The sequence below is a fragment of the Bubalus bubalis genome, chromosome 11, assembly GCF_019923935.1.
Source record: "Bubalus bubalis isolate 160015118507 breed Murrah chromosome 11, NDDB_SH_1, whole genome shotgun sequence".
NCBI lineage: Eukaryota > Metazoa > Chordata > Mammalia > Artiodactyla > Bovidae > Bubalus > Bubalus bubalis.
In genome coordinates, this window is record NC_059167.1 from 2,479,291 (window position 1) to 2,505,396 (window position 26,106).

A 26,106-nucleotide genomic window follows, 5' to 3' on the forward strand; every position below is an offset into this window, starting at 1 on the left:
TGCCAAAGATAGGGGCAGCTCTCTTTTCTGTGCCAGGTCTTCGGAGACTCTTTTCAGAAATGATGAGTTGGAAGTTTCAGGCCGCCAAGGCACCGGGGTTGTTCAGCAGAGCCCTTTGGTCTCTGCTTTAAGGCAAGATCGAGCCGCACTGCAACGTGTCCTTGTTCCTGCCTCTGGACAGCTGTCACTGAAAAGCCCTGCCCCACCCCCAAAGAGCGAAGCTTGTCCACGTGTCCAGACACACCAGCAACTGCTTGAGAGGAGGCGGGTTCTGCCCCCTCTGCCTCTCCTCGGGCCACAGTGATGGGCTGTGGTGCCCTGACCGCAGCTGCCTGGCGTCACTTCCACCCTAAGGGGTTGGCCTCTTTCTGACCTGGCTCTCCTCTGGAGTAATGGGCAGAGATCACATGTCCGGTTTTGTCTCTGGAAAGGAAGGATTGTCACATGTTACTCTTGGCATCCCTTGTCCATAAGAGGGGTTTAGCCCACATAATCTATTCATCACCCTTGGATTTCCAGGCACCGTCTGCTCTAAGGACTGTGAATGATACCGAGAAGGGAGAAATGCAGAGAAAAGACAGGAGAGAAGGAAAGTGCAGGTTCCCATTTACAAAGATAGAAACATTATGACTATTTTACTCATTAAAGGGGAGGACAGATGTCATCTCTGCTCTTCTGGGGGGCTTCCCGGGGGGCTTCCCGGGTGGCGCAAGGGGTAAAGAACCCACCTGCCAATGCAGGAGATGTAAGGGACTCAGGTTCGATCATTAGGGGGATAGATCCCCTGGAGGAGGGCATGGCAACCCACTCCAGTATTCTTGCCTGGAGAATCCCATGGACAGGGGAACCCTGGGGGGGTGGGGGGCTACAGTCCCTGGGGTCGCAAAGAGTCGGACACAAATAAAGCGATTTAGCATGCACACACATGCTCTTCTGAATTACTCTTAGATCAAGTTGCCAAATGTCTCTTGAACATCCAAATGTGCCAACAGGCTTGTAAACAGGAGAACAGTTTGCAGAAGAGCATATGACTCATTTGCATAAAAAGGAAGGTATGTACAAATGCATATAATCCTACACGAAGAATATGAGCACACGCGCAACTGCAGCGAATGTTGGAAGAAGACACGTTTCCGTCATTTTCTTCAGACTTCAGAGGCAGAAAAAGCTCTCTTACCTTTGAGACAATGTGTTATGAAACTTACCTGGTTTCCTTTTTTTTAAAATTAATTTATTTTTTAATTGGAGGATGATTTCTTTACAGAATTTTGTTGTTTTCTGTCAAACCTCAACATGAATCAGGCGTAGGTACATATGTGTCCCTTCCGTTTGAACCTCGCCCCCAGCTCCCTCCTCCCACCCCTCTAGGTTGGTCCAGAGCCCCTGTTTGGGTTTCCTGAGACAGACAGCGCATTCGGTGCCCCTCCTGGGGAGCTCAGATGCCAGCTTGTGTCCTCATTTTCATCATGGTGGGCGCCTCTTGAGAAGAGTGAGTCTCAACCTTGGCTGCAGGTAGTCTCACTTGGGCAGCTTGAAAAAGTCCTGAGGCCCCGGCCACACCCCAGAGCTATTAAGTCAGAACCTCTGGGGATGGGGCCCAGACAACCTATTTTTGAAGGATGTGCAGCTGTGTTTCAGAACACTGCTCCAGGGACTGTGCTGGTAGTAGAGTGGATAAGAATCCGCCTGCCAATGCAGGGGACTTGGGTTCGATCCCCGGTCAGGGAAGATCCCACAGGCTGGGGAGCAACGGTAGTCCGTGAACCATAGCTGCTGAGCCCATGAGCCGCAACTACTGAACTCTGCACGCTTAGAGCCCGTGCACCGCAACACGGAGTGGCCCCCACTCACCGCAGCTAGAGAAAGCCCACGTGTAGCAACAAAGATCCAGCACAATCAAGATTAAAAAACACAACACAGCTCCAGCCTTAGGTCTGAATCCTGCCTTTCCCTCCCCTACCTTTATTGACATTTTCCTTGGATTTGATTTTTATTTATGTGTAATTTTTTCATTTGATTTTGGGTATCTGTGAATTGCCACAAGTCCTCTCTGGAACAAGATATAAAGTACACAAAAATTATAAATGCATATTCAAATCATATGGCCAGAGCGGTGTAGTTTCAGTGGGGAGAATATTCTCCATATAGGAGGGGATGGGGGAGAGCTGAAATTCCATCACACGCCTGGGCGTGGGGCCAGTCTGCCCCCCCAGAAAAGCCCGCCTCTCGAAGATCTCAAAGGAAGACATCCTTTGGCCCAGTAGCCGCCCTTGTAGACACCGTATTTGTGGGCAGGAGTAAGGTGGAGAGAACTCAGATTCTGTAGGAAATAAGTTCCAGAATGCGTCAGCGTATTTTCCTCCTGGTTATTTGAGGACAACTTGACCTGCTAAATAAAGCTCGTGTGTGACTGGGAGAAGTTGGATGTGACGCCTTCCCAAGGGGAATCTCCCCATCGTCATTTGCTAACGCGGGGCCGATTGGGATAACTACCTCCCACGGGAATTATGCTCACTGTTTCTCAGGTGGGAGCCGGGGGGGCTAGTGCCAGGGTGGGGGAAGCAGGTGGTCCATTCTCTCCTCCCACCCAGATTACCCTCTTTTGAATGTTCACCTTATGCATCTGCCCCTGGTATCTTGCAAGGAGTCGACGCCTTGTGGATAAGTAGGGTTGGAGAGGAAGGCTGACTTCTGCAAACTCAAATGCCCACGGAGGGCAGAGAAGCAGGGGTGCAGGAGTGAAGACTTAGGGTGCAAGGACAGGGAGCGGGTGGGGTTGCAGGGATGAAGGGATCGCAGAGCGCTTGACGGAAGTGCCACCTCCTGTTGAAACAGGGGTGGGAGAGGCTGAAGGGCAACAAGTAGGATTCTGGAGAGAGAGGGTCCAGAGGAGAAAAGCCCCCTAAAGAGAAGGGACGGATCCACTTTGAAAGTTTGCCCAAGGGCACCGGTTGCCATGGGCTCAGGTGGAAGCTTTAAACTCAGATGCCTCACACACCTGTATCTTCAGTCACAGGCAGGACCAGGCAAGGCAAGGGAATGTCAGTCAATAGCCCAGTGGCAACTGGAGAAAGAGTGCTCCCTGGAGCAGTAGGGACTCCGGCCACGTTGCTGCAGATTCCTGAAAGTCCTCCCAGGAGTTGCAACACCCCTTGCCCACCAGGCAGCCAGTTCTTAGATAAGTGCTGGGCAGAAGTGACCAGGGCACCTGAAGGAAATCAAAGCTCACACTGCTGAGAGCAGGAACTTCCAGAACCCCTGAGGCTGATGTTAGCCAGCTTATTGCCCAGGAGACTCTACCAGAGAACTTAAAAATAGCATCTTCTCTAATTGCTTGAGTCTCTGGGTGTTTAGTAACCATGTCTGGCAGAGTCTATACCCTAGGCAGGCCAGCTGTGGGGAAACACATTGTTAAAATAAAACCATTAGCTTAATAGGTTTGATGAAAAGAGTGGCAGATCGGGAATTTCCCCTTGCAATATGTTCTCCAGTCCAAACAGTTCTTGAAACCAGTGGGCCATGTTAGTTGCTGACTAAAATGTCCCAGTATCTCTCAAGTTGTTTTATTTTTCTTATGAACCGAACAACCATTACCTCTGAAAACAGCTGGAAGTCCCAGAGTTTCCAGTGTCAAATAGGACCACGTGTCACTACCTCTTTTTCGCTCCTGATTTATTTATGATGCTTTGTTCCCTAGTGACTACGCACACACACGTGCACATCACAAGCATGTGGTCACACTCACACGTGCATGGTCTTGCCATCTTTCAGGGAAAAGAAGCATCCGCTGATGAACTGGAAGCATGGAGTTGTGAAGATAGTTAGCAAGGCCAAGGGTTCCGTGATGTCAACATACTGAAGAACGTCAAGCCAAGAATAGTGTCTGAGCACAAAGGATCAGAATGAGGTGAAATTCGCTGAGGGAGTGTATTAAAAATGAGTGCTGGGACTTGCCTGGTGGTCCAGTGGTTAAGACTCCATGCTTCCAATGTAAGGGGCACGGATTCCATCCCTGGTCAGGGAACTAAGATCCCACATGCTGTGAAGCAAAATAAATATAAGAAAGATCATTATAGATTGCTCATATTTTTTTTTTAAAGTCCTTTCAGGTCTTACTTTTGATGGGTTTAAAGATGGCCCAAAGAGTGTCTGCGAAGACAGGTGACGATTACTGTCTTTACACCACCACGCAGCTGGTCAGTGTCTCCAAAGAGAATTACATGACCTGTCAGGCCAGAAAGGGGAATAGCTTTGTTTCTCAGTGGTTCAGTCATGTTTGACTCTTTGCAACCCCATGGACTGCAGCATGCCAGGCCTCCCTGTCCTTCACCATCTCCCGGGGTTTACTCAAACTCATGTCCATTGAGTCGGTGATGCCGTCCAGAGATCTCATCCTCTGTCGTCCCCTTCTCCTCCTGCCCCCAATCCCTCCCAGCATCAGGGTCTTTCCCACTGAGTCAGTTCTTAGCATCAGGTGGCCAAAGTTTTGGAGTTTCAGCTTCAACATCAATCCTTCCAATGAACACTCAGGACTGATCTCCTTTAGGATGGACTGGTTGGATCTTCTTGCAGTCCAAGGGACTGTCAAGAGTCTTCTCTAACACCACAGTTTAAAAGCATCCATTCTTTGGTGCTCAGCTTTCTTTAAGGTCCATCTCTCACATACATACACAACTACTGGAAAGACCATACTTTTGACTGTATGGACCTTTGTTGGCAAAGTAACGTCTCAGCTTTTTAATATGCTGTCTAATTTGGTCATAACTTTCTTTCCAAGGAATAAGCGTCCTTTAATTTCATGGCTGCAGTCACCATCTGCAGTGATTTTGGAGTCCAAGAAAGTAAAGTCTGTCACTGTTTTCATTGTTTCCCCATCTATTTGCCATGAAGTGATGGGACCAGAGGCCATGATCTTCGTTTTCTGAATATTGAGCTTGAAGCCAACTTTTTCACTCTCCTCTTTCACTTTTATCAAGAGGCTCTTTTAGTTCTTCTTCCCTTTCTGCCATAAGGGTGGTGTCATCTGCATATCTGAGGTTATTGATATTTCTCCCGGCAATCTTGATTCCAGCTTGCAATTCATCCAACCCAACGTTTCTAATGGTGTACTCTGCATATAAGTTAAATAAGCAGGGTGACAATATACAGCCTTGACGTACTCCTTTTCCTGTTTGGAACCAGTCTGTTGTTCCATGTCCAGTTCTAACTGTTGCTTCCTGACCTGCATACAGATTTCTCAAGAGGCAGGTCAGGTGGTCTGGTATTCCCATCTCTTTCAGAATTGTCCACAGTTTATTGTGATCCACACAGTCAAAGACTTTGGCATAGGCAATAAAACAGAAATAGATGTTTTTGTGGAACACTCTTGCTTTTTCCATGATCCGGCAGATGTTGGCAATTTGATCTCTGGTTCTTCTGCCTTTTCTAAATCCAGCTTGAACATCTGGAAGTTCACGGTTCACATATTGCTGAAGCCTGGCTTGGAGAATTTTGAGCATTACTTTACTAGCGTGTGACATGAGTGCAATTGTGTGGTAGTTTGAGCATTCTTTGGCATTGCCTTTCTTTGGGACTAGAATGAAAACTGACATTTCCCAGTCCTGTGGCCACTGCTGAGTTTTCCAAATTTGCTGGCATATTGAGTGCAGCACTTTCACAGCATCATCTTTCAGGATTTGAAATAGCTCAACTGAAATTCCATCACCTCCACTAGCTTTGTTCATAGTGATGCTTCCTAAAGCCACTTGACTTCACATTCCAGGATGTTTGGCTCTAGGTAAGTGATCACACCATCGTGGTTATCTGGGTCATGAAGATCTTTTTTGTACAGTTCTTCTGTGTATTCTTGCCACCTCTTCTTAATATCTTCTGCTTCTGTTAGGTCCATACTATTTCTGTCCTTAATTGAGTCCATCTTTTCATGAAGTTTTCCCTTGTTATCTCTGATTTTCTTGAAGAGATCTCTAGTCTTTCCCATTCTGTTGTTTTTCTTTATTTCTTTGCACTGATCTCTGAGGAAGGCTTTCTTATCTCTCCTTGCTATTCTTTGGAACTCTGCGTTCAAATGGGTATATCTTTCCTTTTCTCCTTTGTTCTTCTGCTTCTCTTCTTTTCACAGTTATTTGTATTTTAATTTAGCACCCTTTTAATTAAAGATAAAAAGATTATAGCCAAAAATAACACAAAGGCAACTTAGGGTCGAAGAACACACTTGCAATATTTATTACCTTTGATAGAAGTGGAAATGTAGCAGCATAAATGTTTGAACAGGTACATCTTCCCCCTTCAAATATGAACATGTCAAGAGGTATTTTAAAAGCCCTTCCTCCTTGATTTTGTAATTCACATTTTACCCCTACATCTGAGCAGCTTCAACATAAGATCATAGTAAACCATTTCCTTCTTATTTAGTAAGTCAGGAATTAAGGCATCAGTTGTATTTGAATACACTGAGAGTTTGCAGAGCAAGAGAGGGGGACTTTTAAGTACTTGGTTGTTGTTGATCTGTGGAAGAACTTGGCTCCTGCCACTCACCAGACACATAAAGGTGATTGGGAGGAAGGGTTCGTGGTGGAGATGACCTGCTGTTTTCTGCGTCTGCTGAAAAAGACTTAAACTGCTGAGAGATGAAAGGGTTTCTCATCAGTGAGAGCTGTCAAGCACCAGGCTCAGCGTGAGTGGTGATGAAACGCTTTTGCATATGTGTGTTTTCCAGAATAGTTTGGGAATAGCAATTTTTGAAGGCAGGAAGTCACAGCTTCAGTATTCCTGCTACATGTATTAATGAGTCACATTTCATTTATTTTTAAAAGGAGCTATAAATACAGCCAGGGCATGGTTCCAGTACTGTTTATATTGAAAAGTTATATATATATATTTTTTTTCATTTTGGGGGGAAATCACTGGAGTATAAAAATACTTTATATTCACTGGAGTTTGTAATATCGACGATACCCCTCCCCTCAGGATTTTTGTAACTTTAAATATTCTGCCTTTAGAAGACAGTATTTTGGGGACTTCCCTGGCAGTCCAGTGGTTGATACTGGGAGTTTCCACTGCTAAGGGCTTGGGTTTGATCCCTGGTCGGGGAGCTAAGATTCTGCATGTTGTGTGGTGCGGCCCAGAAGGAAAAAAAAAAAAAAGACAATGCTTTGGTCTGAAATATATGTACACATAATACTTAAATATATATGGAGAAAAAAAGTCAAGAAGCGGATGTGTTAGTTTACCATGTTGGTTCTTTTTCATAATTCTTCCATCCCTCCCCATTCTTGTCAAAGTTCCCTGACGCAGTCTTCCTGTCACACACGGCCATATTGTTTTGGCTAACATCATCAATAGAAGGTGAAGTCAAAACATACACGATAGCCAACAAAAAGGTTTTAAATGTTGTTTATGTGGATTGGCTTGACCGTTTGCATTCCTATCTGGCAGCGTGAGAAGAACCTGCCTTGGGTAGTGGCTGATCTTAAAAGATCAGATCCTGGGCAAGACAGATGAGGAGTAGACTTGGATTTGACTTGAAGCCTGAGCCAAGACAGAGCAGCCAGCTCCCAAACCTCTGAGGGGGATAAACACTCGTTGTTGCAAGTCACTGAGATTTTTGGACTTGTTACACAGCAATAACTAATAGAGGAGGCTTCAGATGATTTTTAAAATTTGTTTTCTTGTTATACATCTGTAGTTCCAAGCTTTATATAATGAAAAAGGAATGTTATTTCATTCATTCAGTCAATAGTCATAAATGAATCACCTCCTGCAAGCCTGCCCCTGAGCCAGATACTGGGAAAAACAGGTGATGGAAAAATAGTTGATTTATGCGTCCTCATAGAACTTGGAGTCTAACAGGGCAGATGGACGTTCGTCTAATGACAAATGTACACACAAAAGTAAACGTGAACAAAAGCCACGTGAACAGTGCTACAGCGTGCGGCTAGGAGCGCACAGAAAACGGAAATGTGACTTAAGCAGAGACGCCAGGAAGGGCTTCACAGAGGAGGTGACAGCTGAGCTGAGATCTGGAGAATGAGTAGGAGTTAACCGGATGAAGGGGTGTGAGGAAATAATAGCTTTGGTAATAATAGCTTTGTTTTTATTTTTCAGGTCCTGTCTGACTGCCATAACAAGTAATATTTAGCCTGAGGACCAAATTACCATTGATCTTGATGCTAACAGCCTAGAGCTATATAGCAGGAGCTCCTAGCTGTCCATCAAAACCCGTGGCCCCTCTCCCACAGTTCGGGATGTTCCTGGGATGTGGCCACCCTGACGGACTCGATCATTTCGCAGCTCCGCAGCTGTGTTCAGTTGCCTCTGCTCTTGCCAGTGGGCCTGAACCCCAGGGATGGGTATCACCTCTGGACCAGGACTATTAAGAAGCAGGTGTGCCTGCCCCTCCTGCCTCTTTCCCCTCGCCCGGCAGATGAAGGTGACAACAAGAGGGCTCTGAATGACCCCCTGGAAGAAAGCTGTCCACCACCTGGAGACGCCGACCTTGGGGTACCTGCTCACTGTTCCGTTCACGAGAAATCAACTATTACGTCAAGTCGCTGAAGTCTGGAGACATATTTGTTATAACAGTTGTATTATGATGAGGAATAAACTTCACAAAATTTTACGCTAACCTTATTCAAGATTCCACATTGCATTTAGTTGCATTGAACAGCTTTGGCTGCATGCTACAAATTCTGATAAATCCTCTTTTCATTTTTATTGTTACAAATATTTTGTATTTTTCCTTATTATGGCTTCTTAGATACACCCAGGGGCTTCCCAGGTGGCTCAGTGGTAAAGAATCTGCCTGCCAATGCAGGAGACAGAAGAGATGCGGGTTCGATCTCGCTGGAGGAGGAAACGGCAAGCCACTCCACTAGTCTTGCTTGGAGAATCACACAGATGGAGGGACCTGGTGGCTTACAGTTCATGGGGTTGCAAAGACTCAGATACAACTGAGTGACTGAGCACACAGCACAGATACACCCATCATTTAAAAGCGGACATTTAATTTCCAAAGGCATGGGGTTTTTAAAGTATCTTTCATATAAATTTCTCACTTCAATATTAATTTCTCATTTAAATGCTTTCTTCTCTGCAATCAGTCTCTGTGTTTTTTCAGTCTCTTAACTTAATTGAGGCTTCAATGGCTACATCAAAGATCTCGCACCACACTTGAAAATACATGGGTTGTTCCCAAATATCTTTTGACATTGATTTCAATTAGAACATATATTTTCAAAATGAATTCAGCATTTTCCTGATTCGCACATGCATACAGTCAACCTTTTAACTGAGCGGAATGTTTGCTTTGTGTAAATTGAACTTCAGGCTCAATTTTCATCTTACCCCCCAACCCCACCTGCCAGTCACCCGGTAGGAGCTGTGTTGTGTGGTGTATGGGGATCCTGTTGTCTCAACTGATCGGTGACTTTGATAGAACTGCTTGATTTTATATACTATTAATTTTGTTTGCTTCTCCACTTTTTATGGATTCTTATGGGTGCTACTGGCATTTTCAGGATGAGGAAGGTTTTCCACAAATCAAGGGTGTTCTGCTGGAACCTGAGACACATCGCCTTGAAAGAAATGCCATATTTACTCACATATATCTGAAAGGCTACATTTGTGAGGGTGGGTGCCAGACGGAGGAGCCTGATTTGAGAGCCAGAGGGGAGCCATTGTAGGTTGGCTAGTGGAGGAATGATATGACTGAAGAGGTGTTTTAGGAAGATGAATCTGATTGTATCACAGAGAAGAAATGAGAAAGAAAATAGCTCAGAGGCATGGGGACCAAGTGTTGCAATAATCCAGCTGTGAAATAAAGAGGCCTGGCTCGGGATGCAGCAGTAGGAACGGAGAGAAACAGGTGACTAGAGGCTGAAGAAATGAAGGAGCAACACGTGACCACTGTTCCCAGCTTATCAACTGCTTGTACCAAAGCCCCGCGGTTCCGGGTAGCAGTTCACGACTATGGTTCCATCAGCACCATCTTCTCCACAAAAATAACAGTACAGTCATTAAATGTACAGTGAAAAATGAAAGTGTTAGTCACTCAAAGTCACTCAGTTCTTTGCAACCCCATGGACCATTGCCTGCCAGGCTCCTCATCAGTGGGATTCTCCAGGCAAGAATACTGGAGTGGGTTGCCATTCCCTTCTCCAGGGGGTCTTCCCAATCCAAGGATTGAACCTGAGTCTCACACATTGCAGGAAGATTCTTTAGCCTCTGAGCCACTGGGGAAGTTGTCATAGAAAAAAAGGAGTAATTGCTTCACTAATAGAAATCAAACAAATGAGCTATTTTCCAAAATCATGTTTAGAGCTGACTACTCTCTAGAGAGGAAAGGATTGCACATCTTGGTTGGAAGGGAAAAATGACTTAAATACATTTTTAAGAGAAAAGAAATAAGCTAAAGGCTAGGAGCTTAGCATGAGAGGAGAGAGCATGCCTGAAAATGGTGTTGGGCAGTGTTGGAAAGTTGCATCTGTGTGCATTTTGCTGGAGTAATGATCAGACTGAGTCCTGGCCTGTCCTCCTCCCTGACCTCCACTCACACCACGCTGCCCTGCCCACTGCGCTGTAGAAACAGGCCTGCTTTTTCTTTCTTTGGCCGAGCCCTGTGGCATGCAGGATCTTAGTTCCCAGACTAGGGATCGAACCTGTGCCCCTGCAGTGGAAGCACTGAGTCTTAACCATTGGACCACCAGGGAAGTCCCAGAAGCAGGTCTGCTTTCTGCTCCTCAAACGTGCTTGCTCATCCCTATCTTAGGCCCCTTACCCAGCTCTCTGCTAGGTCTGGAGCACTCTTCCCACTGGCTTCTTCCTGCCACTTACACTTCACCTTAAAGAGCCCCTTGGAGAGGATTTCCTGACCTCCTAACCCAGAGCAGCACCTCCACCCACCCCCCATTTATCCCCATTTCACTGTAATCCTGTCAGAGCATCTATTCTAGCTGCTGTCCTCTCATTTACTTAATTGCTGATTGTCAGTCTGTCTGGCTAGAGTTTAAGCCCCCTGAGAGGGCCCCTAGACAATCTGATTCCCCACAGGATCTAGAACAGGCCTCACTTTAGTATGAGTGCAATAAATATTTGTACCTCATTTAAAAAACTAAGACCATGGCATCTGGTCTCATCACTTCATGGCAAGAAGGGGAAAAAGTGGAAACAGTGACAGATTTTTCTTCTTGGGCTCCAAAATCACTGCAGACAGTGACTGCAGCCATGAAATTAAAAGACGCTTGCTCTTTGGAAGGAAAGCTATAACAAATCTAGACAGCATATTAAAAAGTAGAGACATCACTTTGCCAACAAATGGCAGTCTAGTCAAAGCTATTGTTTTTCCAGTAGTCATGTACAGTTGTGAGAATTGGACCATAAAGAAATCTGAGCACTGAAGAATTGATGCTTTTGAACTGTGGTGTTGGAGAAGACTCTTGAGAGTCCCTTGGACTGCAAGGAGATCCAGCCAGTCCATCCTAAAGGAAATCAACCCTGACTATTCATTGGAAGGATTGATGCTGAAGCTCCAATCCTTTGGCCACCGGATGCAAAGAACTGACTCATTGGAAAAGACCCTGATGCTGGGAAAGATTGAGGGAGAGAGGAAAAGGCCACAGCAGAGGATAAGATGGTTAGGTAGCATCACTGACTCAATGGACATGAATTTGAATAAACTCCAGGAGATAGTGGAGGACAGGAAGCCTGGTGTGCTGCAGTCCATGGGGCTGCAAACAGTCGGACACAACTTCGCAGGTGAACAGCAACAACTTTCTGGATGGCTAGATCAGGGACCAGTGATGAGAACACGGAATGAACCACCCCCAAATAAATTCTCTGTCCTCGGAGGAGATTAAAGAAAGGTTTTTCCCTCTGTGGTTACATTTGATTAAGAAAATATTTTCACAATTATGACTGAATTTTTCCAATCGGTATTCGGATCAGACAGCTAGACTCTAAGAAAATGTAAGGTTCCTAATCAAGGGGGGAGAAAAACCTGAACATGTTTAAAATCATCTCTGGGGAATTATAACCTGAAGCATAAGTCATGAATTTTGAGCGTTGTCTTCTTTGCTACTAATTAGCTTTCTCTCACTTGTTAAAGTTATAGTATCTTCTTGGTAGGGTCTATCACAGGCTATGCGCGCATTCGAAGTTTAGAAAACACTGATCAAGGATGAGAAGTTTGCAATCTGTGCGTCTGGGTGTGTCTGAGAAATCCAAAATATCCTGCTTGTCACCACCTCGAGAAAGCCTTTCTGATTTTCCACGCAGAACTGAATTTTTTTTCTCTGCTTTCATATCACTATTCTTTTGACTTTCTAATCACCCTGGTGTCCAACACCAATGAGACACTTAATAAGTACTTCATTACTGCCGCTGCTACGTCACTTCAGTCCTGTCCGACTCTGTGTGACCCCCATAGACGGCAGCCCACCAGTACTTCATTAAAGCGATGCAAAAATGAATACAATGTAAATTGTACAAGAAAAACATCTTCAGAATTGGGACGGGCTTTAGAACTCACCTAGGTAATGTTTCCCAAAATGCAGTCATTTGCACCTCTCGTGACAAGTTTGGGCATACTACTAATTCTTACAGGCTTCTTGAAACCAGCCTTTCTACCACTTAAATATGTTTATATTTTAAGAAAAACGTGTACATAATCATAAATGGAAAACCAGCAAGGCGTTAGTAAAGCACCTGTCACCCTTCCAAAACCAGTGAACACTAAATATTCTCCTAAAATCTAGTTGGGTGTTATTTGCTGAACTGATCCCCCTTTCCAAGTTCTTATGTTGAAGGCTTGGTCCCCCAGTGCTTCAGAACGTGACTGTATTTTGAGCAGAACTCTGGAGGTAATTAACTTAAATTCAGCCCCAATCCAATCTGACCGTGGTCCTTGTGAGAAGAGGAGGACACACACAGAGAAACAGCAGACACACAACGACGTAAGCAACCGAACACACGGCAAGAAGACACGCCATCTACGTCTACAAGCCACAGAGAAGCCAACCCTGCTGACACCTTGGTCTTGAGCTTCCAGCCTCCAGAACTGGGAGCAGATAAATTTCAGCTGTTTAAGCCCCCCAGTCTACGGCTCCCCTGGTGTCTCAGATGGTAAGGAATCTGCATGCAATGCAAGAGACCTGGGTTCAGTCCCTGGGTTGGGAAGATCCCCTGGAGAAGGAATGGCAACCCACTCGTGTTCTTGCCTGGAGAATCCCATGGACAAAGGAGCCTGGCGGGCCACAATCCATGAGGTCACCAAGAGTCAGACACGCCTGAGCGACTAACAGCCGATGGTGTTTTGCTAGTACAGCAATAGCAGATGAATACCCTGGGTGTTACTGCCAGCTAAAGATGCTGAGCCTGAAGTCTGCTATCATTCAGCTGAGAACTGAGATCGTAAGAGTCAGAAGACTATTAAAGGCCTATCATCCACAGCAGAGACTTTCTCCTTGACAACAAATGAGAAGAATGAAGTAGAATTTAAAAGGAAATGACTTTAGATCAGTCAAGCTGGAATATGCAGTACCGTTTTAAAAACCTCAATGTCTTGGTATTCACTGTGCTAAGTCACTTTGGTCGTGCCCAACTCTTTGCAACTCCATGGACTATGGCCCACCAGGCTCCTCTGTCTGTGGGATTCTCAAGGCAAGAATACTGGAGTGGGTTGCCACACCCTCCTCCAGAGGATCTTCCCAACCAGGGACTGAACCCATGTCTCTTACATCTCCTGCACTGGCAGGCGGGTTCTTTACCACTAGCACCTCCAGGGAAGCCCCAGTGTCTTGGTACAAGGAAAGCTCACTTGTTCCTCATGCTCCGTGTCCCACACGGATCCACAGAGGCCCTGCTCCATCCAGTCACTCGGGGTCTCAGGCTGATGAAGGCCTGGCCTCCCTCACCACATGTGTGGAAGAGAGTTTGGAGATTTGTGTGTGGGCTTCCCACGTCTCAGATCGGAAGCAGTACACCTCATCATTCCTGCTCACATCTCATTGGCCAGGACCAGTCACATCGCCCCACCCATCAGCCAGAGAGCCAGGAAATGTCAGCAAGCAAACACATTCTTTAGAGTGTGTTTCTCTCTCTTCCATAAGGTCTCTGCTTCTTCATGTCAACTTCCTGTCCTTAAAAAGTCATCCTGAGTACATCTCAAGGATGCATCCCATGCTTTGGGGAAAAAAATTTAAAAGATCTGGGCCAATCTCTTCATTGAATAACTGAAGTCCACAATGTAAAGCTAATTTGCTATTCCATACTTTCCACCAAAGAACTGATGCTTTTGAACTACGATGCTGGAGAAGACTCTTAAGAGTCCCTTGGACTGCAAGGAGATCAGACCAGTCAATCCTAATGGAAATCAACTCTGAATATTCTTTGGAAGGACTGATGCTGAAGCTCTAATACTTTTGCCACCTGATGCAGAGAGCTGACATTGGAAAAGATCCTGACCCTGGGAAAGATTGAAGGCAGGAGGAGAAGAGGGTGACAGAGGATGAGACAGTTGGATGGCATCACTGAGTCAATGGACATGAATTTAAGCAAGCTCTGGGAGATAGTGAAGGACAGGGAAGCCTGGTGTGCTGCAGTCCATGGGGTCATGAAGATTCGGACACGACTGATAGACTGGACAACAGCAACACTTTCCTAGTGCTGGATTTGAGGCCAGATCTCTGGTCCCTTGAGTCCTGTACTTAACTCTCTTTCCAGTCAACCCTGTGAACACAAAACGGTAGCAAATGGAATACTTTCTGGTGGAAGAGACCTTCATCGTTCCAGTAAGATCATAACAGGAAACATCTAAAGACTGATATTGCTATCGAAGAACTGGAGAAAAACTTAGATATTTAACGTTTCCACCGGAACACGCAGAGACCTTTCCCACTCATATTTGAGACGAATACATCTGTGGAATCAATGAAAACGTACGATTGCTCAGTGTTGTCTGGTTAGCATCCAATTATGTACAGTGTATTTATTTTAAATTTAGAAGACACACACACAAGAGATTTCCAGGAACAAAATGAGAAGAAATTGGCAGCGTGCTGAATGGAAAAAAATTAATGACATGAATTACACAGCCTGTGAATTGAAGCGGATGAGCCGGGGCTGGCAGGGGAGAGAGGTGGGCGCCGTTGTTCACGCTGCACCCTGCCTGTGGTCCTGATCCGTGCTGAAGAGCGGTCACCCTCCAGGCAGTCGTCGCATCCTGTATCTTTACTGCAAGGCCACTTTGCGGGTCACACATGTGTTCCCAATACAGGAGTACAAAAGCAAGGCCCCCAAACAGACTTCAGCAGCCAGCTTCCTTTTAGAGAATAGACCCAGCCTTTTTTTTTTTTTAAATCTGGCCATGCAGCATTTGGGATCTTAGCTCTTTGCCCAGGGATGGAAATCACAGCCCCTGCGACCCAGCATGGGAAGCGAGGAGGAGTCTTCACTGTTGGACCAGCAGGGAAGTCCCTAGGTTCAACGCATAAGTTTAAACTTGATCGCTTTGTCAGCTCAACGGGGCCAGAGGGAGGTGGGGAGGAGGAGGGGAGGAGGAAAGGAACAAGGGCTGGGCTTCGGACACCTCCGCTGAGGACCAAGTCCCCACTAGTACTGTGTGTTAGGGACCTTCATGAGTCTTGTGCTGTTCATCCCTCAAGATCATCGGTCATTTTAGAGGCAAAGAGACTGAAGTCAGAAGCAGCTGATTCCCTTGTCCCAGGTTGAACTGTGTCCCTTCCAAATTCATATGCGGAATTCCTGGTCACCTGGAGAAGGAAATGGCAACCCACTCCAGTATTCTTGCCTGAAAAATCCCATGGACAGAGGAGCCTGGTGGGCTACAATCCATGGGGTCACAAAGAGTCGGACACGACTGAGTGACTAACACTTAACACTTTAGACTGTGACCTCACTTGAGAAGGACCTTGAAGATAACAATTCGTTAAGCTGGGGTCACACTAGAGTGAGTTGGGCCCCAAATGCAATATGACTGGTGTCTTTTCTTTTTTTTCCCCTCTTTTCTTTATTTGTTTGGCTGCACCCTGGTGGCTCAGAAGGTAAAGTGTCTGCCTGCAGTGCAGGAGACCCGGGTTCAATCCCTGGGTTGGGAGGATCCCTTGGAGAAGGAAATGACAACCCACTCCAGTACTCTTGCCTGGAAAATTCCGTGGACTGAGAGGCTCCTCAGAACCTGGTAGGCTACAGTCCTTGGGGTCGCAAAGAGTCAGACACGACTGAGCAACTTAACGTCACTCACTTTGGCTGCACTGGGTCTTAGCTGCAGCCTGCGGGATCTAGTGCCCTGACCAGGGACTGAACCCAGGGCCTTGCTTTGGGCCTTGTGTGGTGTCTTAGCCACTGGACCACCAGGGAAGCCCCACGAGGTGCCTTAATGAGGAGGGAGATTTGGGACACAGACACCCACTCAGCGAGGACGCTGAGTGCAAAGGAGGTGGGGATCGTATGATGCTCCTACAAATCAAGGAACGTCCCAGAGTGAGAGGCTTGGGACAGATTGTCCCTCATGGCCCACAGAAGGAGCTAAGCCAGCCTGCACCCTGATCTCTGACTTCTAACCTCCAGCACCATGAGACAAGGCTGTGGTGTAAGCCCCTCAGACTGGGGTACGTGGTTCTGGCAGCCCCAGCAAAAGAGCACCACGGGGTTATGAAGCAGAGGGCTGCCAGGCTCCTCTGAGTCTAAGCCTCAACCGAGTGTGCAGGGCCCATTTCCAGGCACCTGCCTGGGCCCCTGCCGCCTCCCGGGCCCGCAGACTGTCCGACATGCCAGCACCTCCTCACTCTACAGCAGGCGGAGGCTGAGGCCCAGAGGGCTCCCTGTCCTGTCCCAGACTGCATGGCCAGGGGGTTTGGGGAGGCAGCAGGTCTTCCTGGGCTTCCCCCTGCCCTGTATCATGATGCTTCCCTTCATCACTCACCTTGCAGAGTGTTCTCAGCTAGCTTCTCACAATGCTGGTAAATCGGGAGCAGAAAGCAGCAAATGAATATTCCTGGCCTGAAAACGCCAGAAGCCCTTTCAAGAGGAGAAGGATCGGGGTCCTGGCTGGCTGTGATGTCAGCCCTGAGAGGTAATCTCAGAGCCTCGCTGAGTCAGACAAAGGGGCTGGGGGCTGGCCATCCCTTCTCAGCCTGGCTGACCCCCACCAGGGGATGGGGGAAGAGCGGACAGTGCCTCCCTGCCCACTGCCCGCGAGTTACTCTGCAGGAGATGCTGGACACAAAGGAGAGTCATTCATTCGTTTACACTACATCTTGGAGGACTTGGGATGTGTCTGGCGTGTGGACAAAACCTGGGGCCTGACAGAGAGCAAGGTTACCATGACCCGGTGCCGACGGTCTGTAAGGCAGATAGGGGTGTGGACAGACAGAACACAGAGAGGAGGGCTTGGTCAAGGGTGGAGAGGAACCCAGTGAAGGAAGGACTTGAGAGGAAACACATGAAGGGGGTTGGAGAGAGTCCGTCCATGGTTGAAGGAGGGGCTTGTCCAAAGCGTGCATTTGCAAAGCTCGAACGTGCCTGTTCCTGGGGTGGGGAGCAGGGTGAGATGGGCGGCAGAGGTAGGGCAGGATTCAGAAGGGCCAAGGAGCCATTTGAGGACTCTTCTGGAAGACAACAAGGCTCCGCCCACCTAAATTGACAAGCAGCAGGAAGCACTTAGCCTTTCAGAAGTCCTTCCGGCTGCTGCGCAGGATGCCACCCTCCTGCAGGCAGACGGAGGAGGCGGTGGGCCATGGACCCAGCCCTGCCAGCGGACGTGGGCCACAGAGTGAAGCCTACAGAGTGATGGATTTCTAGAAACCGAGACCAGAGGGTCCTGCCTAGGACACGCTTGCGGAGGGAACCCCGAAGACTTCTACTGCTCCCCTAGGCTGTTTAGTCTGGAATCCGCCACAGTAAGCTCCCGTCTGACCTCCCCGTGGGTCTGTGTCTCCTCCCGCTCAGAACTCTGACCCTCCGTGGCCGTCTGCCCCTGAGTTGCCCGGCCCGGCTCCCCCGAGGCAGGAAGTCTGGGAAAGGCAAGGCTGGATGTGGCCTCCAGGGAACGAGGCAACTGCCGGCCCGGTCTCCTCTGCCTCGCTCATTCTGCATTTTGGGGCGAGCTGTTTTTGTTTGATGTAAGCAGAGCAAATCCATCCATAGCAAAATCAGAGAAAATAGCTTGTTGATGTGTAAACCAGGATGTCACAAATAACCCTGTTTGTTTAATTATAGCAGGCTGAGTGCAGGAAGTCGGGAAGGGGTGCTGATGGAGGGGAATTCAGGGCACCGTTGCCGGTGTCCTAGAGGCCCGCGGGTGAGGTTCGGGGGAGATGTGAGCGCCCGGAGCCACGTGGGTAAACATATGGTGCCTGAGTCAAGCTCAGCTGAGTGGGTAGATGGCTTTCCGAGCTATGGGAGCTTGCTGCAGGAGCCACTAGACTGAAAAAAATAAATCACAGGTGAAAGAACAACAACAAAAAATACGCCTGGAAATAATCAGTCTGAGAATGTAGGAAATTTTGACTTTATGAGTAATTGCTTTACAAAGACAATGTGTTCTTTCCCATGAAACACACCGATCTGATAGAGGACAAAGGACATGGGGCATCAGAAGAAGGGACTTCTACCCACCCCACCGCACCCCACCGACCACTGCCTCCCCTTCCACTCCAGGAGGAACACGGAAGCCGGGGCTTAAGAAAAGCTGGAAGCCATGTGGGGCAGCATTTAAGATCCTGGCCCTGGATTTGGGTTGGCCTGGGTTCAAGCTTGGGTTCAAGCTTCCCTTCTCTCTTATGTGGATGTGGGAGTCAACTCACCGCTGAGGGTCTCAGCTGGTGGTGAGGGGCTGGGGAGAGCCGACTCTAGAGGCCTGGACAAGTTGCTCTTAGCTTGCCTGTACCTGGCATGGAGGGAAATACCAGGGAATGAGGCGTAGGTATTAGGATGAGAAATGAATTCGAGGAATAGGATTGTGGAGGGAATTCCATTCCAGCACACGCCAAGCCATCTCTCACCCCTGCCTTACCTCCTGGTGGCTGCCCCATGTCCCCATTAAGCCTTTAAAGAAAACTGGTTTTTGATTATTTCTTTAGCTGTGCCGGTCCGTCTTGCAGCATGCAGGATTCTCAGTCTTCACTGCAGCACTCTGGATCTTTAGTTGCTGCAACATGTGGGATCTAGTTCCCCGACCAGGGATCAAACGCAGACCCCCTTCACTGGGAGCACAGGGTCCTAGTCACTGGACCACCAGGCAAACCCCCCTAAGCAAGCCCTGTGGAGACTCAGTTGCTCCTCAGGGAGGGTTACACAGTGATGCCAACATGGGTGCACAGCTGACTTTTCTGGAGATGACAAAACAACACACTCACCTTCAGAAATGTGAAAAAGGGCTTTGAGAGAAGGAGATGCAGGCAGGACCATATTATAACTCTCCTGGGTTCAAGGCACATTTGTCTTCATGGGCCTTGTCTTCCATAAAAAAAAAACAAAACACAAAAACTAAATTATATTGTATGATTGCATTGGTATAAAGATGAGTATAATATAGCTCGGACTCATGATCATATATTAAAGCAACTTTCATTATTTTAACTCAGTTTTAAAAGAAATTAAAATATTTTTGCGGCCTCTAGGCACAGTGCCTGTTGGTGGGTGGGAGTTGGGGACAGGGAAAGTAAATACATTTTCTAACTGAGCGACGTTTTTGTGAAAAGAGGAAAATGTATCAAGCTTTGTATAAAGCTACCTGTATTTAAATAAAAGAGAACTCTGTTTGGATAATTTGTATTCTGTTTTTGTTCCATGTTTAAAATGGGCTTTCCTTCAGGAAATGATCATGAAATTACATAGTAATTGTATTTATCTTATTTTATTTAATGTACTATTAATCTGACAAGATAAAAACAGCTCTGGGTTCACAAATTACTTTCGTCGGCCCGGGCTCCTCCCTTGCTTTTTGTAACCGCACTCTTCTGTGGAGCCTGGCCTCCCCCATGCTCAGTAATTCTGATTGGAGCGGGGCTGCCACATCCCTGTGAACTGGTCTAGCCAATCAGAGCAGAGCTCTGAAGAAGCAGAGCATCTTCTGGGCATGGATTGGCTCGATGTTGATGGGCACTCGTTTGCAGACTGGCCAATGGGAGTCAAACCTGGGATTCTGGCTGGTGATGTGGAAAGGAGGCGTTCTCTTCCTACTAGGGTTCTTGGCTATCAAGGCAATTATAAGTTTCCAGCTCCCAGCCCCTGCTGAGTGTTAAATGGCCACCTAGAGTGAAGCATGCCAGAGGAAAACAGAGCAGAGAGAGAGATGGGGCCCTGATACAATCATTTGAATACCTGGGTCCACTTAGGCCTACAGTTAACAACCCTTGGGGTTTAAGTTACAGGAGATCAATAACACACCTTTTTTTTTTTTTTTGGCTCAAGTCTATTTTAATGTAGGGTTTTAAAAAGCTGAAACCAAGAGTTCTGTCTAATCCACTTGGCAACCTCAGAATTTCTTAAGTGGTTTATGAAATGATCTATGAATGTCAGAGAATGCTTGTTTTATGCCCGAGTAAGGGAAGGTTGTTCCGAGGCATGGTCTACCAGCGTTTCCACGTGAATGGCCTGGCTTCTGCAACTGCCCTCCTCTTCCTTTTACTTAATTTAAAAAAATTACTTTAGGACATTTCGGGCTTCCCTTGTGGCTCAGCTGGTAAAGAATCCGCCTGCAATGCGAGAGACCTGGGTTTGATCCATGGGTTGGGAAGATCCCCTGGAGAAGGGAAAAGGCTACCCACTCCAGCATTCTGGCCTGGAGAGCTCCATGGACTGTATAGTCCATGGGGTTGCAAAGAGTAAAACAGGACTGAACGACTTTCACTTTCACTTAGGACATTCCTTCATCAGAAACAGGCTTTCTTCTTCTTCCTTTTTTAAACAGTGTTAAAGACAGCTATGTATTAATGGCTAGAAGAGTTGTGCTTATGTAACTTATCACCCTGGGACATTGTGGCCTAGGTTGTTAATATGGTATTATGTAGATTATTGGAGATTTTGTTGTTGCTGTTTAGTCACTCAGTCATGTCTGATTCTTTGTGAACCCATGGACTGTAGCCCCCCAGGCGCCTCCATCCTTGAGATTTCCTAGGCAAGAATACTGAAGTGGGCTGCCATTTCCCTCTCCAGGGGACCTTCCCAACCCAGGGATCAAACTCGTGTCTCCAGAAGCAGGCTTTCTTGAACAACATTCTTCTGAATCAAAAATTACCTCTTCTTGGTAATCAGGAATTTGTAGCACCAGCCCTCCCTTCACTGGGTCCCAGAACTGTGCTCTTCAATAAGCACGAGAAGAAAGTGGAAAATCACCAAATACTCACAGTTGTGTGTAATGGGGGCAGATTCCTTCACCACAGACAGTGGTTCTCAAAGTGTGGTCTCTGGACCACATTACCTGGGAACTTGTTAGAAATGCAAACTTTTGGTCCCCATACCAAACTCACTGAATCAGAAATTTTGACGGTTGGGCCCAGCCATCTCTTATTTATACAAACCCTGAGAACCACTGGCTTCAGGGTTTCCTCTTACGCAGTTACTGAAGAAACAGTTGCTAGGTGATTAAAATCAAACCTGAGTTACCTTTGTAGAATCACTCTGGTTATGAGCATTTGTTGTTTTCACTTTGAAGGTAGGGGGAAGAAGGAGTCAAACTGTAATAGATTGACTAGTTTCTTTTTTTCCTTTACTACTATTTATCCTTTAGTAGTTTGCTAAATCAGAGAAGGCAGTGGCACCCCACTCCAGTACTCTTGCCTGGAGAATCCCATGGATGGAGGAGCTTGGTGGGCTACAGTCCATGGGGTCACTAAGAGTCGGACATGACTGACCGATTTCACTTTCACTTTTCACTTTCATGCATTGGAGAAGGAAATGGCAACACGCTCCAGTGTTCTTGCCTGGAGAATCCCAAGGACGGGGGAGCCTGGTGGGCTGCCGTCTATGGGGTCAGGTCGCACAGAGTTGGATACGACTGAAGCAACTTAGCAGCAGCAGCAGTTTGCTAAATATACATTCTGATTTCATTATTTTCTTCAAGCATTTATTTTTTACGTTTTACTTAGCATAGCTGAGTGTATATATTTCCACTGATGTTGAAAAGCAATTAATATGTATTGTCTATCCCCATTCAGAAGGCTGGACCTCAACATTTTATCATTTCTTCCCTCTCCATGAATTCGCCCTTCACCAATTCCCAAGATTTGTTGAAATCCTTTTGAATTGAACAGTTGGAATTTTTTCCCAACTATTCACTAAGCTTCATAGCCATATATTTGGTGATCTTCTGGGCTTTCCTAGTTTTACTAGCTTCTTTGTACGTCACTGTTGCTTGCATCCTGTTTCCCTCTTTCTTGGATTCATTTTCCCTGCTGTTGGAGTACATCCTGTAAAGAATCTTTCAGAAAGGGTTCATGGAGAGATACCTCCTAGGTCCTTGCCCCTCTAAAATTAATATCTTAGATAATGTTTTGCTCACAGAATTCTATGGCACTATAACTTACAGAATTTTATATTCATTGAATTTGAGAAGTCTGATATCCATCTGTTTCTTCTTCCTTTGATGTTAAACTATTGAAATTTTTTTCTGTCTGGGATTTTTTCTGTGTTCGCAAAAATGTTACTAACACATCCAGACTCTTCCCCATGTTTCTTTTCAATAGCTTTTTGACTTCATACTAAAATGTAAAGACTTGATACTCTCTTTAGCTTTGAAAATTGGGGGTATAATTTATTTTATTATTTTCTCTATACATTCTCCTTCTGGATATTCTTTGAGACAGAGGTTGGAACTCATGGTTCTACCTTAAATGATTCACGTTTTTTATCTCCCACTTTTCAATACCTGGAATTTTGCTCAATATCTGATTGGATTGCTCTTCTCTATATTCCAGTTTGGCAATAAACTCTTCTATTGTATGTATTTCTTTTTATCAGTCCATCTACTGTGGGATTTTTTTTTTTTTTTGACAAATTTATAAACCATAGAAAACAGCAGAGGATAACACTATGCGCCTATCCCTCAGAAACAGCAAATGTCAACATTGTGTCATACTTGCCTCGGTTCCTTTCTGATAAAACAAATATCAGTGGTAAAATTGCAGTTTCTTCCTCTCCTGCAGAGGCCCGTGCTGGCCTTTGTTGCCCACAGGCTTTCCTCTGGCTGCAGCGTGCAGGCTTCTCACTGAGGTGTTTTTCTCTGGCTGCGGAGCACTGGCTCTGGGGCGTTCAGGCTTCAGGGGTTGTGGCACGTGGGCTCAGTAGTGCAGTTCCCGGGCTCTAGGGCACGGGCTCAGTCATTGTGGCAATGGACTCTGTTGGACCATGGCTTGTGGGGTCTTCCCAGATCAGGGATCGAACCCATGTCCCCCGTATTGACAGGCAGATTCCTTACCACTGAGACACCAGGGAAGCCCCTTCCCTGGTTTTTCAGCATTTTAAGATAAATGCTATCACAGTGGATTTATCTTTCTGTAGCTAGCTGTTTTTCATTCAGCAATAAATTTTGAGAAACGTATTTAGGTTGTTGCATATCTAGTTCATTCACTTTAACCGCAGTGTAATAGACCGTTGTAGGAACACGTGCAATGCATTTATTTATTCCACTCATGGTGGATATTTAAATTACAGCTCAGATATTTTTGCTATGAGAATCAGCACTGCAGAGAACACAGTATGCTTCTCTGCTCTTACATTTGTGAGAGTTTCTCTAAAGTCTGTACCTGGAGAAGGAACTGCTGAGTCAAATGATACACACAAATACCACAGACTGGGTGGCTCACACAACAGAAATTTATTTTCTCATAGTTCTGGAGGCTAGAAGTCCAAGATCAAAGTGCCGGGGCTTGGCTTCTCCTGTGACTGCGCTCCTTGGTTTGTGGATGTCCATCTTCTCCCTGCATCTTCACGTGGTCATCCTTCTGTGCAGGTTTGGGTTTGATCTCCTCTTCTTAAATGGACACCACTCATACTGCATTAGGGTCCATACTTACAGCCTCATTCTAACTTAATCACTTCTTGAAAGGCCTTATCTCCAAATGGTGTCACATTCTGAAGTACTGGGTTAGGGCTTTAACATATGAATGAGGGAGGAGGGGGCAAAATTCATCCATAACAGTGCTATTCTAGAGTTCTGCTGGGAAAATTTATCTTTTTTTTTTTTTTTTTTTGCCAAAGGTCTTTCTTTATCCTATTACCCTATCGACAGACTGGTTCCAGATTGGAAAAGGAGTACGTCAAGGCTGTATATTGTCACCCTGCTTATTTAACTTATATGCAGAGTACATCATGAGAAACGCTGGGCTGGATGAAGCACAAGCTGGAATCAAGATCGGTGGGAGAAATATCAATAACCTCAGATATGCAGATGACACCACCCTTATGGCAGAAAGTGAAGAGGAACTGAGCCTTTGATGAAAGAGGAGAGTGAAGAAGTTGGCTTAAAACTCAACATTCAGAAAACTAAGATCATGGCATCTGGTTCCATCACTTCATAGCAAATAGATGAGGAAACAATGGAAACAGTGACAGACTTTACTTTCTTGGGCTCCAAAATCACTGCAGATGGTGACTGCAGCCGTGAAATTAAAGGATGCTTGCTCCTTGGAAGAAAAGCTATGACCAACCTAGACAGCATATTAAAAAGCATAGACATTATTTTGCCAACAAAGATTGGTATAGTCAAAGCTACGGTTTTCCAGTAGTCATGTATGGATGTGAGAGTTGGACTATAAAGAAAGCTGAGCATCAAAGAATTGATGCTTTTGAACTGTGGTGTTGGAGAAGACTCTTGAGAGTCCCTTGGACTGCCAGGAGATCAAAACAGTCTATCCTAAAGGAAATCAGTCTTGAATATTCATTGGAAGGACTGATGCTGAAGCTGAAGCTCCAATACTTTGGCCACCTGATGCGAAGAGCTGACTCATTGGAAAAGACCCTGATGCTGGGCAAGATTGAGGGCAGGAGGAGAAGGGGACGATAGGGAATGAGATGGTTGGATGGCATCACCGACTCAATGGACGTGAGTTTGTGTAAACTCCAGGAGTTGGTGATGGACAGGGAGGCCTGGCATGCTGCAGTCCATGGGGTCACAAAGAGTCGGACACAACTGAGTGACTGAACTGTCTAATTTATAGCATACAAACTGGACAGTCTTATATGAATGTTAAAAAATTTTTCTATTAATTTTAAAAATGTGTAATTGAATCCCGTAATTAGATATTTAGCTGTACTTCCCTCTCCCCATTCCTTTCTATTGTAAACAGTCTGGGTGACAAGCATCTTGTGGCTAAATAGGGTAGAGAATCTGCCTGCAATGCGGGAGACCTGGGTTCAATCCCTGGATTTGGAAGATCCCCTGGAGAAGGGAATGGCAACCCACTCCAGTATTCTTGCTTGGAGAATCTCTATGCACAGAGGAGCCGGGTGGGCTACAGTCCATAGGATCACAAAGAGTCAGACACGACTGAGCAAAAAAACCCCTAACACTATGAAGATCTCTACTGATTACAACTCAAATACCCAGTGAGAATTAGCACCAAAAAGGTAAGCGAAAACCCCGCGGGACTATCTGGAGTGAACAAGGGCGCTCCTGGGGATCTGGTAGAGCTCTGTTTTTGATGTTGGTGCTGGTGATATGGCTGCCTCCAGTTGGTGAAAATGCACTGAGCTATACACTTATGATACAGGTCTGTATGGATAGTGTATGTCAACGAAAAGTAAGAGAGAGCCCTTGGTAGACCAGCTGCAGAAGAGCACGGTGACTCAGTGCTGGTTGCTCAGCAGGCACTGTGAGTTTAAAGACAGTTATGAATTATGTGCTGGCTGGCAATTTACTTCAATGGTCTGGTGGTTCTCCACTCCGGCTGCACAGTAGAACCGTCTGGGGATGTGTTTTAAAAATACTGCTGTCGGCCCCACTCCAAATCAGCTAAATCAGAACCTCTGCAGGCGGGGCCCGGCCATCAGTATTTTTACAAACCTCCCCAGTGATGCTAATGTGTGGCCAGGCTCAAGCAAAAGTGGTCCAGAAATGGGATTATTTTTGATCTCCTGTGTTCTGTTTAAATT